Below are 16,087 nucleotides of genomic sequence, written 5' to 3'. Positions count from 1 at the left end.
AAAGTTGGTGGCAACCTATATACACAGGAAAGAAGGTTTTTTTCTTTTTTAGTGCTTTCTTTGATGTTTCGTTCAGTGTCTTATCTCTCCACGTGTCTCTGCTTGATTGCATTCACCAGTCCGGTAAACTGGCAGGTGCACATTGCATTTCTCCTGAAAGAAAATTCTGGCCACACCTTCTGGGTGTTACCTGTAACCTTCCTTGATCCTGTAGAGCTCCTTGAACTGGTCTGGGTACAGCAGGCAAAGGCAAACTCGGCCCTCCAGATGTTTTGGGACTACAGCACCCATCATCCCTAGCTAACAGGACCAGTGGTCAGGGATGATGGGAATTGTAGTCTCAAAACATCCGGAGCGCCGAGTTTGCCAATGCCTGGGGTACAGCATTCTTGGGATCCTCAGTCTAGGTGAAGCCGTTGTCACTGTTTTGTTTTGTTTTCAACATTGCATAGCAGTAATGTGATTTGTGCTCGAATTATAGAGGGAAACGTAGGGATTTCCATGTGATTTTAATGATTTTAAATCTAAGACTGGGGGCATTTGCTTCCTCCTCCCACCACACTTTATTTCCTTTACTCGCAGGTGGTATTGATGCTGTGGATGGACCTGAGGCCTCTGCAAAAGGGGATGTGTTTTAACAGGAGGCTGCTTTACTTGCCTCTATATTTTAGTCGAATCAAGCCCCTCTTCAGTCCCTGAGGGAGGGCATCACAAAAAATAGGGGGCTGGGGCTAGACACTCTTTCCCCCCACCTGTAATCTGAGCACTGGTTTAACTGAATGGTATGCAGTGGTACCTCAGGTTAAGTACTTAATTCGTTCCGGAGGTCCGTACTTAACCTGAAACTGTTCTTAGCCTGAAGCACCACTTTAGCTAATGGGGCCTCCTGCTGCTGCCGCATAGCCAGAGCCCGATTTCTGTTCTCATGCTGAAGCAAAGTACTTAACCCAAGATAATATTTCTGGGTTAGCGGAGTCTGTAACCTGAAGCGTATGTAATCTGAAGCGTATGTAACCTGAGGTACCACTGTATGTGTATTTGTGAAATCCAAATGCCCAGACAATAATTTTTAGGTTATCTAGTTAAGCTTGATAGTTCTTTTAATGCATACCCTCCAACATTTCTCTGATGAAAATAGGGATGTCCTATTCAACAACAAAAGCAACAATAAATTTGTTATTTATACCCTGCCCATCTGACTGGGTTGCCCCAGCCACTCTGGGTGGCTTCCCACATATATAAAAACATAATAAAACATTAAACATTAAAAAAACCCTTCCCTCTGCAGGGTCGCCAGGGCCACCTTCAGCAGTGGCGGAGCTACATGCTCTGGGAGCGGAGAACAGGTGGGGGCATGGCTGGCACACATCCCGGGGGTGTGGTGTGCGTCCTGGGGGGTGCGTGGTTCGTGTCCTGGAGTCGGACGCAATGGCACCCCACCAGGGATGGCACCCAGGGCGTCCCGCTCCCCTGCTCCCTCTTCGTCTGCCAGTGGCCTTCAGATGTCTTCTAAAGACTGCATAGTTAGTTACTTATCTTCTTAGCTCAGGGTTTGCATAACTCCGTACCCTCCACCATTTCTTTGATGAAAATAGGGACATCCTAAGGAAAAGCAGGACATTCCAGGATCAGATCAGAAATCGGGACGGCCTCTATAAATCTGGGACTGTCCCTTGAAAATAGGGACACTTGGAGGGGCTGTTTAATGCTACCTGTGTAGTATTTGCCAGCAAGGACAATTTTACATAAATGCTCATTTTTTGGTTTTGTTTCTAAAACATTCAATTGTTTTGAACCACCCTGAGATCTACACATAGAGAGTGGTATACAAAATAAATAAACAAATCTTCTTAAGCATACTTAGTTGCAATGAAGACCCATTGGATTTTACTAAGCATGTCAAGGGTTGCAGCCGCAGCTGCCTCTGCTTGTAATGTATAATTGGACATGCATTTCATTTCACCATCAGAAAACATGTCAGTCTGCAATGCAAACCACAGCTACATTTTCATGGCAACGTGCAAAGATGGTAACAAAAATTAGCAGAAGGGAATTCCTTCCAGCTCTGCTTCTGGAATTTGTGAAATGTGCTTCTTCATCTAGATGGTGTTGTAACAGTTAGATAAACAAAACTGAGCATCCTTGGATCACAGTCTTGTTTGTTTACTATATTAGATACTGAAGTGTTCCTCTGTATATTTGAGTACTGGGCTCAGCTGTGGGTTGCAAATTGCTTTGTGGCTGCTTCCATGTTCACATAGTGTGGTGTGTTACATGTTCGTGTGTGTGTTTGCAGGTGTATGTACCAGCATTCTGAGCTCAGAATCCAGCTGCTGAAAGGCTGGTCTGCATGCATATGGAATATTGGCTTCCTTGAGAAAAATTAGAATTCTTTATGTGGCGTGAGAGAGATCACACGATCTGACATCAAAAAGGTCATGTGACAGAGAGAAAGGCAGGTGACTGCGGAGGCTTGAGTTCATAAAGCAGTCATTGGTAGGTAACTTTGGTACAGGGCTGTTAAAGGACAGCTAATGAGAATACTATAGTGCCACCACGGGGTGAAAGATTTACCTGGATCCAATTTCATTTTAAATAACTTACATTTCCCACAGGCCTTGCATTTTCATGTCCTACTTAAACAAATACGAAGCTGGTAAAACAAGAATCGCAACAGCAATAAAATTGAGACCTCGCCAATTGCTGCTCACATTTTAATCCCTGCAGCCATGGGTTCACATGATGGCTTATATTCAGCTTCAGATCCTAATTCGTAAAAATGAGAATAAAACTATTTAATGTACGGGGAAGTTGTAAAGATAAAAAGAACAATGCGAAACAGCTTTTTCATTTAAAAACCACTACGTGAATGATGGCGATCATTTAAAAAAGAGAGACCTAACAACGATTGGTCACACACAAACGTGACCAAGTGATGGAACAGAATAATGCAGATGATAAAAGTGTGGCAACTCAAGGCAGTGGGCACAGGGTGGCTTTGTTTATTCCGGCCAACCTTTTGCCCTTCTTCTCACTACTAGTGCAACACCATAAGAAGGAAATAAAAGGAGATGGAAAGTATTTCACTACAGGTGAGGCGCAAATAGCCCCTTGCTGGTCTATCAAGCTCACTTTTGGTCAGCAGAGACTCCGCATGCAAAGAAAGACTACTGAACCCTGTTCAATTTTAAAAGCGCTGGCACTGACATTTAAAGCCTCAAATTGTCTGGAGCCAGGATACGTTAGTAAGAACTACATCCGCCCATAGCGACCTTCTTCAACACTCAGATTGACGTCAAAATTCCTACTTTGGAAGAGCAGCTGGTACCTATGGGGCTTTCCAATGTTGAAGTCTTTTAAAATAATATTTCTATTGATTTTTACAGAAATCACATTCTGGAGGGGGGAAACACAAACATATTCCAAATATACGTTCAGATATGTTTTTAATACCAAATGTAGACTCGTTTTGTCTGATACAACATTTTCAATTTGGCCATGGACATTTCGTGCAAAGTTTGCAAGTAGGATGTTTAAATAGGATTTTGAAATAGCTGAATGGTTTCTTTTAATCACTGATAATTACTTCAGGTTGTATTGGCTAGGGAGCCTATGCTAGTCCTGATATTATCTGTACACAGAAAGGGATGGGAACCTGTGAGAAGCTGACAGCTGAAATCAGATTTCCTGGAATTTGATACTCAAAGTTCAGTCGAAGTCCATTTTGAGCAGTCATTGTTAGTTTTAATATATGTATTGATCATTTCCTTCCTTTCTGAATAAACTGTTCTAAATGTCAAAAGAGAAATCCTGCTGCAGAGATGCATCGGTTGAGCGCCATTCTTAAGTATTCATTAACTTGCGAAATCAGATAACCTATTAAGCTGTCTTAATAGGAGCATACCTTACCCCACAGGTGCCCATTCAACCACTTCGGTTGATGGAATTGGCAATAGTACAGGTGCCACAGAATACTTGTAGCACATAATACCTGCAAGAACTCAATTGTTTTGTATGGCAGTGCCTATTGAAATCAAGTAGCCACTTTCATTGTGCTCCTGTTTTCAGCTCCTGCTAAAATCATTCCTAATAATAATAATAATAATAATAATTTATTATTTATACCCCGCCCATCTGGCTTGGCCTCCCCAGCCACTCTGGGTGGCTTCCAACAAAATACAGTGGTACCTCAGGTTACATACGCTTCAGGTTACATAAGCTTACATCCACTAACCCAGAAATAATGCTTCAGGTTAAGAACTTTGCTTCAGGATGAGAACAGAAATCGCGCGGCAGCAGCAGGAGGCCCCATTAGCTAAAGTGGTACTTCAGGTTAAGAACAGTTTCAGGTTAAGAACGGACCTCCGGAACGAATTAAGTACTTAACCCGAGGTACCACTGTATTAAAATACTGTAATGCATCATACATTAAAAGCTTCCCTAAACAGGGCTGCCTTTAGATGTCTTCTAAAAGTCTGGTAGTTGTTGTTCTCTTTGACACCTGGTGGGAGGCTGTTCCACAGGGCGTGCACCACTACCGAGAAGGCCCTCTGCCTGGTTCCCTGTAACTTGGCTTCTCGCAGTGAGGGAACCGCCAGAAGGCTCTCAGTGCTGGACCTTAGTGTCCGGGTAGAATGATGGGGGTGGAAACGCTCCTTCAGATATACTGAAGGGGTTAATTTTAATTTGTTTTAACATTCGTATGCTTTAAAGTAGGTTTGTATTTTTGTTCCTTGATTTTACTGTTTTATCTTTTGTAAACCACTTTGAGATTGATTTTTTTTTTTTTACAATCAAGCGGTGTATAACTTTTTATGAAATAAAACATGATCACGCTGATGCCAAAGATTTGCCTGCTTGCAGTTAACCTTTTGGCTCTGTTGTAGGTTTTAGCAGGATTCAGCGCATGTTCAGCAAATAAATTCATTTAGGTTATTTTTGAAAGGAGGAAAATGTGCAATGTTTGTGTGCTTTTGAAAAGAAAACCCACTAATGTTTAGCTAGACGGTTACAGTAAATATACTTTTAAGTCTCTTGTGGCGAACATCTAACCAGTTCAGATTAGACTCTATGCTGAGGAAGGTCATTATTTTTGTCCTATGTTAGGCATTCCAAAAGAGAGAGAGAGAAAAGGACACTACATTAAAGAAAATCCTATCATGTATATACTGATTGTGAGTATGTTTGAAAAGACTAGCAGCTGTTCACAGCCTAAGGGCATGTCAGCAAGTGTAGCTTAGGACTGTTCTGACGACTTCTTTTAAAAAGGAATAGGTTGACATTTCTTTAACACGATGCAAATAAGAGTGCCAAAAGTCATAACAATAGCACAGTTTCTGCTTCCGTGTTATTATCATAACATACATGGTTAATGTCTGCAAATCTCCATTGACCTAAAGGAATGGAAAATCGTGCTCGGTGGCATTTAAAAATATGAGCCACCAAAATGATGGTGGGACTGGAACAACTCCTACATGAGGAAAGGTGCAATATTTTGTTTATTTTTTAAAATGACTGTATGGTGACATGATAGAGATATGATAAAGATATGCATGATTTGGAGAAACTGGTTGTTAGCCTGCCACAGTGGGGCTCCTCCATTCTTATACACCATTTCATGGTGGGAGTGCAGACACATTGTGACTAGGCTGGTGTAGCAATCCTATGCCTGATCAGCATAGAAATGTATCCTCACATCTAGTTTGGACCTAAGTCAAGCAAATTAGTAACCTGGCATTAAGGGTGACTGAAAGGTTTAGCAAATACAGACCTGACGCTTTGGATATTTAATTTTTTTTGTGGGTGGGTAGGGGGTTATAGATATTTGGAAATTCGATTTCTTTTCCCTGAGTGTTACATTAAAAATAAATAAATCCTGAATTATGAATGTTCTAAAATAGCAAATTGAAATTAGCCATGTAAAGCAGGCAGGGTAAAATAATGCTTCTACTCACATAACTCTGATGGATAAATAATAATGCAATAATGTCCAGTCTCAATATATTCGGCATGTGTAAACATTTCAGTGATCCAGTAAGACAAATAAAAGTGGAAATAATTTTTATCAATAAAGTGTGTTTAAAAGAGATCTTTGTGGAATGCTAAAATAAATGATCTAATATGATCAAGTGAACTCAGTAATCAAATAATGTTAAAGGGGAAAACACCCTCATTTTCCTTTGAGATACTCTTGTGTATCATTTAGCAGAAGAATTGGTAACCAACTGAAGCATAGTATTCATCTGATATATTTATAGTCTCTGTGTACAATTATAAAAAGGGTGTCTGACTTGTTTTGTACAATACTAGTATACTACAGCTACTGTTTATAGATAAGTGCTTTAGTAAAACAGGATAATATAAACAAATGATGGCAGTGGTTAGAAGGCTTTGAATTTATGTGCAATGGTGGCAAGTAATGCAGGAACTTTGCCTCACACATTGGTGAATTGGCAGTATTAAATGGAAGATGCACTCCCCGTACGTATGGTATAAAGTGGGGTGTCTCAGCCCATAACTATTCACGTAGTTAGACTTATAGATGTACTTGAGGACCTTGCTGAATCAGGTCCTCAGTAATACAGGCTTGAGCAATGAATAATTGAAATAATGATGCTCAGGAGTCCTAATGATCTATGTGGCAACACAGGCTAGCCAGAAATGCCTTTTCAGCAGAATCCCACCAGTAATCCATTAACAGCAAGCAAAGGCGTTCTTTACTTTTCAGGAAATGAATGGGAAGCCTGTGGGAAATAACAATAGGTTTTCTCCCCCACTCCACCCCCATTCCCGCCTTACCAACCTCCTTTATTGATAAGTGAAATTGTCAAATGAATGTAATCAAATGAGCAAGCAGCAAATAGCCAAGGAGTAAATAGATTGGTTGCAGATGTGTGAAATTACTACAGTGGTACCTCTGGTTACATACGCTTCAGGTTACATACGCTTCAGGTTACAGACTCCGCTAACCCAGAAATAGTGCTTCAGGTTAAGAACTTTGCTTCAGGATAAGAACAGAAATTGGGCTCCTGCGACGCGGCAGCAGCAGTAGGCCCCATTAGCTAAAGTGGTGCTTCAGGTTAAGAACAGTTTCAGGTTAAGTACGGACCTCTGGAATGAATTAAGTACCTAACCTGAGGTACCACTGTATAAGGCCTTACCAGGAATGCATTTTTTTCTTTCCAGAATCACAGACTGGTGGAGGGACTTTATTAACCCACTGGCCAATTTAGGGTAAAGCAGAGTCTATTTTTTACTACGACTCCCATCACCTCCAGCATGTAAATAGTCTTCTTAACATTTGGAGGGTACCAGGTTGGCAAAAGCTGCTACTTCCAGGCTGCGTGTAGCTAGATGATACCGATTTGTCTATACATTTCTCCTTCCACTTTCAGGTTAGCTGAATCTCAGTTTGCTTTCGCTGCCGCAAGTGCTTTAACAGGTGAGCTATTGGGACAAATTTGACTACCAGCTTTCCAGTTTGTCTAACCTTAACAATGAAACATTCAATTTACGAAAACCTTTCTTATGTTTAATTTTTTTTCAAGGTTTTTCTGAGCGTGGGAAGGAGGAAGATAAAAAAAACGACACCCATCCTTTATGTGAAACAAGTCTTGACCCACCTAAAGATAGAACGAGATAGAACGGTTCTAGTATAAAACAAGTGTTTATGTCCCACATCTTTCTTCAATATATCAATCGAAGAGAACAAGCATCTGAAGTTCTGGTAAGCCTGTCCAACCATAAATCCCAACACTAATCCGAGTCATAAACCTAAATATAAAATATGATGAATGTGTGCGCTTTGGGTCTATATACATGTCAAATTCATTTGAGAAATCTGACATGAGATGAACAAGAAAATAGCCCTAAAGTGGTGCCTAATAGTAATAATGAAAAATGTATTTTTGTTTAATCCTTTATTTTCCCCCCTTTTGTTTGATCCTCTTTAAAGATTAATTTTAAGCCTGCCAGGATACTTGTTTCCTATATATAGTAGTACAGAAAGAGAAGAGATAAAAACGATAGTTTTTAAAAAGTACTCATGAGTTATATAATGTATTTGTCAAGAAGGAATGACAAATGTATCTAAAATTAGCAATGTATAGGATTTGAATAGCAGTTTTGTGGGAAAGCAGGACTTATTTCAGGGCAATAAGCCAAAATAAAATCAGCCTAGAAGATGACTACAAAAGGAAGCGCTTCTTCATGCAATACATAGTTAAACACAGTTAAACTTTGATGGCCACCAACCTGGATGACTTTAAAGGAGGATTAGACAAGTTCATGGAGAAGAGAGTTGTCAGTGACAGCTAGCCAAGATAGCTGTGCTTTAGGCAGAGGGCAGAGGTAGAGGGAACCTTGCTCCACATGTGGTGGCCATGCAAATATGATAGAGAATACCAGGAGATGATTCAAACAGAATTAAAAAAAATCCTCAAGATCACATTTCCCAAAAGATCTGAGGCATTTCTGTTAGGGATAGCAAGTGATGATGTCCCGAAAAAGGCACTCAAATCTCTTTTTAAATGCGACCACCGCAGCTAGAGTGGTATATGCAGAGAGGGGGACATGGAAAGAAAAAGAGATACTCATGAAAGAAATGTGGCAGAATAAATTGATATAATATGCAGAATTAGTAACTATGACCGCAAAACTAAGAAATAAAGATGAGTCATTGGTAGAGATGAGTGGATGTGTTTTTAAGAGTATCTCAGAGGGTGTAATAGTTTAACCTACAAGTAGGAATGAACATACGAGCAGCAGATAACATTAAATAAAGGAAGATTTGAGATGAAAATGGGTGGAATAGTAGATTATGCAGCCGACAAAAGACTACCTAGAATGCCATGGAGAGATGGACTGAGAAGTCTGAGGTTAAGAGATAATTACGACTAATGTATGTATATATAAATTGTAAAAATGCATAAACAAGCAAGCAAACAAACAAACAAAAGATAGCTGTGCTCTGCCGTCTGCAGGCAGCAATTTCTCTGAATACCAGTTGCCACAGGACAGAAGAGTGCTCTTGCGCTTGAATTCCAGAGGCATTTGGAGAACTGGTTTGCAAGACTAGATGGAGCCCTGGGGTGGCCCAGCCTGCTCTTACATTTTTATTGATAATGGACATCATACGATGCAGTTGTAAAGCTTTGTGTGTGCTCATGTAGCACTTCCACATTCGTTTTGGCGAAAGGAAAAGCTCTCTGGATCTATCACAAAATTGTCCACACCACTGAACTTAATGGGGAAACTCTTGCAGACAGGGGACTTTCGTGTGTGTAACAGATTCTGTGCAAAGAATTCGCCAGGCTGACGAGTGACTTTTTGGGTGTGCTGCCTTTCCTCCATTTATCTGCCCATACAAAAAGTGCAGTTGATGGAAATCTGCTGTGCCACAAGCCTCAGTGGGGGCAAGAAGGCAAAAGGAGAGCAAGAGGCAGATAAGCTTGCTTTGATTACCAGGGTGGCTCTAAATCAACAGGTCTCATGAGTGCTGATCCTTATAGTAATTTGACGACACCTATTTCCTTCTTGACACAAGGAGGAATTGCAAAGAAGGAAACCATGGAGTGGATGAGTCACCCTTTTCCCTCCACCTCTTGCCGCCAATCTCTCTGTGTGACAGCTTATGATGGTGCCCAGCATCTAAACTGTGTCCTGACAGCTACTAGGGACACCTCTCCATCTCCTGAGGCTGCTGCTTTGATGTGAAAGGTCATGGGAGTAGGGACTGCAAACAGTGGTGTGTGGTCAGTGGACCAGGGGCACTAGGCTAGTCCCCTAAATATTCCCTTGGTACCTCCTATCCAAAGCCCAGGAAGTTTCTGGCTTGATTAGGCAGGGAAGCAAGATACTCACGTGCACAACATTGGGCCCCCATAATCGCCCTTGCAAGCTGGCAACTCTGGCCCTGTTACTCAACGAAAAAATTCATTGCACACCACTGACTGCAAAACAGTGTATACCTTGTAAAGCAGAAATGGGATCTTAAGGCAGGACCCCATATTTAGACTCTTCATTTCCTGGTGTAGACAACAAGAGCTCATTATACCACTGCGCACACATATGTTAGTTAAGATCCCCTCCTGCTGCTTCAAACAAAGACAGTGGGTGAGGATCCCCTGACATTTCAAATTGGCCTAAAGCCAATGTATGGGTGCTTCAGAACAAAGCACCTGTACAGAAATCTGTTAAATATAAGAGGGTTGCTGCTGCAGCTAAATAATAATAATAATAATAATAATAATAATAATAATAATAATAATAATAATGTTTATACCCCACCCATCTGGCTGAGTTTCCCCAGCCACTCTGGGCTTGTCCCAATCGAGTGTTAAAAACAATACAGCATTAAATATTAAAAACTTCCCTAAGGGGTGCCTTCAGATGTTTTTTAAAAATAGGATAGCTGCTTATTTCCTTGACATCTGATGGGAGGGCGTTCCACAGGGCAGGCGCCACTACCGAGAAGGCCCTCTGTCTGGTTCCCTGTAATTTGACTTCTCGCAGTGAAGGGACTGCCAGAAGACCATCTGCGCTGGACCTCAGTGTCTGGGTAGAACGATGGGGGTGGAGATGCTCCTTCAGATATACTGAAAGCTGGGGTTAATTTTAATTTGTTTTAACATTCAAATGCTTTAAAGTAGGTTTGTATTTTTGTTCCTTGATTTTACTGTTTTATCTTTTGTAAACCACTTTGAGATTGATTTATATTACAATCAAGCGGTGTATAACTTTTTATGAAATAAATAAATAAACATGATCACGCTGATGCCAAAGATTTGCCAGCTTGCAGTTAACCTTTTGGCTCTGTTGTAGGTTTTAGCAGGATTCAGCACATGTTCAGCAAATAAATTCATTTAGGTTATTTTTGAAAGCAGGAAAATGTGCAATGTTTGTGTGCTTTTGCAGTGAGGAAACCACCAGAAGGCCCTCGGCGCTGGATCTCAGTGTCCGGGCTGAACGATGGGGTTGGAGACGCTCCTTCAGGTATACAGGACTGAGGCCGTTTTGGGCTTTAAAGGTTAGCACCAACACTTTGAATTGTGTTCAGAAATGTACTGGGAGCCAATGCAGATCTCTCAGGACTGGTGTTATATGGTCCCGGCGGCCACTCCCAGTCACCAGTCTAGCTGCCACATTCTGGATTAATTGCAGTTTCTGGGTCACCTTCAAAGGTAGGCCCACGTAGAGCGCATTGCAGTAGTCCAAGCGGGAGATAACTGGAGCATGCACCACACTGGCGACACAGAGGGTCTCAGCCTGCGTACCAGATGGAGCAGGTAGACAGCCGCCCTGGACACAGAATTAATCTGTGCCTCCGTGGACAGCTGTGAGTCCAAAATGACTCCCAGGCTGCACACCTGGTCCTTCAGGGGCACAGTTACCCTATTCAGGACCAGGGAGACCCCCACATCCACCCACCCCCTGTCCCCCAAAAACAATACTTCTGTCTTGTCAGGATTCAACCTCAATCTGTTAAAGTTCACAAGTAAATGGTTAAAATTGTTAGCAATGGTTGTCCTTTTATTTGTTTATTTTTCTCTCTGCGGAAAGATCTGATGTAATGTCTGGTAGCATTTATAACAGTAACTGAATGAAAGAAAGGCAGTTTGGACAAAAATGGTAGGTTGCACAAGTTTCATTGTAGCAACTGAGCAAGTTTTTTCCATGTAGTATCTTTCTGATGCAACGGGCTTTCCCTATGTAAGCTAGGCATCCTTCAGCCACTTTGAAGTAGAGATGTCATAAAACACACACTTGATTTGTCTTGCCCTGAAATATCTTTGGATATCTTTTTCTTTTCTGTTTTTTAAAGATACCCCTTCAAGGTTGTAATGTGGGAATCAGGAGTTCACAGCAAAAATTATGGCTAGTGTTATCTTTTCTACTGCGGACAGAGTAACATTGACGCCCCCAGACCCCGGATGAATTAAGATACTGGTTAAATCCATCTTGAAAATGGATGCATAGTAAAGTTATTAGATGTTTGTTGAACACCAGCTGCACATAAAATCTAGGCTTATGTGTATGATTAGGTAAAGGTAAAGGGACCCCCTGACCGTTAAGTCCAGTTGCGGACGACTCCAGGGTTGCGGTGCTCATCTCGCTTTACTGGCCGAGGGAGCTGGCGTTTGTCCACAGACAGCTTCCGGGTCATGTGGCCAGCATGACAAAGCCACTTCTGTCGAACCAGAGCAGCACACGGAAAGGCCTTTTACCATCCCGCCGGAGTGGTACCTATTTATCTACTTGCACATTGACGTGCTTTTGAGCTGTTAGGTTGGCAGGAACAGGGACCGAGCAACGGGAGCTCACCGCGTTGTGGGGATTCAAACCACCGACTTTCTGATCGGCAAGCCCTAGGCTCTATGGTTTAGACCACAGTGCCACCCATGTCCTTTGTGTATGATTAACTGCACATAAAACAATGGTGAATGTTTAAGTATGATTCCACAAAAGCTCAGTCTTTAACCTGCACTCCACAGCCAATAGCACCATACAGATTATTGAAATTAAGGGTCAAAATATTTGTTACATAAAAGATCCATGTTCAGTTCTTCCGCTTCTGCTTCACAACAATTTTAAAGATACTGTGGAGACTGATTTGGATGCCTCACCCTTTCCCATGCCATTTCCCAATCTAAATCCCCCTGAAGCTCAAAAATCAGAGCGCCCTCCTATGCCTTAATAAAAATGAGCACATGTTGGGAACTCTGATCTCATATCTCCTGCAAGACATTGGTTTTGGCCCCTCGGGGCTTGAGAATCATCAGTGATTTTTTTCAAAGTACAGCTATGGAAATGAGCTGCTAGGAGTAACCTGGCTTATGTTTCTGGATTTCTGCATTCACACTTGTCAGCTGAGCAACCTGGCAAGTCATTTCCCCATCTAAATAAACATAACCTTGCTTACGAAGGCTGTGTGTAATTAAACTGAGTCCATACCTATTAAACACTGAGTCACACTGTTCTTAGATGGTGTATTTTCATCTCTGAGCTCATCTGTACATGGCTGAATTGCTTGGCCTTATAAAGACTGTGAAAATTGCAATAAAACAAGAGGAATTGGCAGTTATGCAGTCTGCATGTGTGCTGAACTTCAGTTTTTTAAGGGTTTGTTGCTGTGCTGAACACCCAAGAGGTGTTGAGATAATGAGTTATCCACTCTTTGAAGGCTTTCTAGGATGTATTGCAGAGCTATCCATACTCTTAAGTAGAAGTGAGGCTGCTGCCTAAGGCAGCTGATTTTGGGGTTTAATGAAATGCAGTGCAGACTAATCCATTGGAGTGAATGGGGTATGAATAGGGTGAATATCTTCAGGAACGCCTCTTCTGATATAGACTTGCCTGGACCCTTAGATCATCAACTGAGGCCTTCTCCAGGTTCCTTCTCTGATGGAGGCTTGGAGGAGATGGGCTTTTCAGTTGTGGCTCCCAGGGAGATCTGTTTCATACCTTCACTGACATCTTTTTGGCACCAGGTGAAAACTCAACTCCTGATGTGTTGATTTGCAACCTGGATATGTGTCACAGCAACCAGAGAACCAGGCTGCCCTACCAAAATCCACCCCACCCCTGCAAAGTCAACTCACAAAAATAAATAAATGGTGCAACATATTTCTAATTCAACAGTTTTGGCCATTCTGGCAAACACAGTTTAGGAGCATGACAACCCTTTGGTTGATTTATAATGCACGGATTCTGGTTTTCCAGGGTCCCTGAATATCATACAACTGGGTAGAGGAATATTCACCATCTTCCCAGTCAGCCTGCACAGACCTCACTGGCCATTGCTCTGTAAGGTAGACAATTTGTTTCTAAGATTTATTGTAAAACTGACAGCTTAATATAATTAGATGAGTGTAACTCTTCAGAAGCCAGAACACTTAATGACCTATACAAAATAATAGCCTGAGGCTCTTGATTTGTCCATGGATGCTTGATGTTGTAATCCTTCCAGACCAGGACATGTTGACTCACTTAACTCTGCTCAGATCCTGCTGGACATGTAAAATATTACATTTTCCTGTTTCCTATGGGTTTTTGTTTTTTTAAAAAAGCATTTGGGCTGTTGATGTGATTTAGGTATGCATTTAGTATATGTACCAAGCATGAATTACAAAATGCCATTGCAATTATCAACTTATAGACATGAATAACTCTTAAGTGGGTAAAAATAAAACCTCACCAAAATATCTTGGACATGATCTGATTAAAAGTACATGCGTTCCCGTAATGTGTGTGTGTGTGTGTGTGTGTGTGTGTGTGTGTGTGTTGCATCATTACTGCAAACTTGGTCTTACTGGAACAGTCAACTCCTTAAAAACAAAAACTGAAAACAACTCTCTTAAGCTGAGCTGAACTTTGAAGTCTAACGAGTGCTTCTGACTTTCCTCAGAAACTGAGATAATGTGACCTTATTTGGAACAAATCCACAGCGCACACATAAACTATTGAACCCATGATACTAGTCCAGAGAGAAGAATGATTAATTTATCTGGACATGCTACCTCAAAACCTATTCTAAAATTGACGTAAGGAATATTAACTGCTTCACATGATTAAAGAACACTAAATGCTTCCAAATACTGTATGAAAATGATGGTGATAATATTGCATGAAAATGTGAAATATAATGTACCATTACCTATCCAACTTTTCTGGCCTGCTACAGACTGAAGGAGGTTGAGAGTGTTGTCCTTTTCTGAAGAAAAGCTGCTTTCTAATGAACAGTGACTCAGGAAGGTCACAGGTTGAGAAATACTTGCAATTGAATGCTTTGTGAAATGCAGCCATGATTCCCATCAGAAGGTATGGAATTCCTGTCTTTAATCCTCCAATGGAAGGAAGGCTTTTCTACGGTGTGTCAGACACAGACCTGCTGTCGAGCTATGTTGGATTATATGACCAATCCCCAGTTAATTAAACAAATTCACTAATACCAGTAGATCTGTCTACTCCATGCACTTACATACAAATCAGCATGGAAAAGTTGGGAACCTCCTGACATGAATGTGAGCCGAGTTGATGAGGGGCATGCGACACAAAGGTCTTTCTGCTCTATCATGTGGGTGGCCTCGTTCCAATTCTGAGAAGCATCCAAAACGCCAAACCCTGCATCACTATGTGGTGTCAAAAGTGATTTGATTTACAAAGTCCAGAAACAGGAAGCTATAAAACAGGGGAGGCTAACTGGTGACTATCCATCTGCTGTTGGGAGTGCAGGCCCCACCAGCACCAACCAACATGATCAATGGACAGGGATGATGGCCATTGTTGTCCAGCAACATTTGTGCTTTGTACATGAAACTGCCAACATAATGACATTAAAAGGTTCTACAGAATACGTAATCTTCCATACTATAGGTTGGATCCAAAGGTTTCCTTCCTCCAATTGTTTTGTAAGCTGTCATGGGAGGGTTCTGCCCTGAAAAGTCGCATTTCCTTAACGCACAAATCCAAGCCTATAGTATTTTTTTCCCATTAAAGAAAGGAGGTACTAACAAGAGGATAACAAGAAGCAACATGATGCAACATGTCATTCATTTGTGACTATGGATAGAATGTGCTGTTATGAAGTACTTCAATAAACCCATCACTGGGGAGAAATGCTTAAGACTTTTGGGAAACAATCAAGGGGGTGGTATTAAGGTGGATAAAGAAATCAGTTTGGTAGTTTTAAACCACAGAGCCTAGGACTTGCTGATCAGAAGGTTGGCGGTTCGAATCCCCGCAATGGGGTGAGCTCCCGTTGCGCGGTCCCAGCTCCTGCCAACCTAGCAGTTTGAAAGCATGTCAAAGTGCAAGTAGATAAATAGGTACTGCTCCGGTGGGAAGGTAAACAGCGTTTCCGTGAACTGCTCTGGTTTGCCAGAAGCGGCTTAGTCATGCTGACCACATGACCCAGAAGCTGTACGCCAGCTCCCTTGGCCAATAAAGCAAGATGAGCGCTGCAACCCCAGAGTCGGTCACGACTGGACCTAATGGTCAGGGGTCCCTTTACCTTTACCTTTAAGATCCAGCAGTAAGATTCATGTTTATCAAGGGGATGGTTGAAAGAATCAGTGTTTGCAGCCCAAAC

The 16,087-nt window shown here is 41.6% G+C and overlaps 1 long non-coding RNA gene across 1 annotated transcript; it reads left to right on the top strand.

The window, feature by feature from the left end:
- Window positions 1-7,553: 7,553 nt before the first annotated feature.
- On the top strand, window positions 7,554-15,633 carry LOC307226046. The gene is made up of 3 exons (XR_013843290.1): window positions 7,554-7,726; window positions 13,720-13,808; window positions 14,681-15,633. It is a non-coding gene; the product is annotated as an uncharacterized lncRNA (long non-coding RNA).
- The last annotated feature ends 454 nt before the right edge of the window (window positions 15,634-16,087 follow it).

Source organism: Podarcis cretensis (genome assembly GCF_951804945.1).
Source record: "Podarcis cretensis genome assembly, chromosome: 10".
NCBI classification, from domain to species: domain Eukaryota; kingdom Metazoa; phylum Chordata; class Lepidosauria; order Squamata; family Lacertidae; genus Podarcis; species Podarcis cretensis.
The sequence above is the reverse complement of the archived record's forward strand: the minus strand, read 5'-3'. Positions and strand labels throughout refer to the sequence as shown.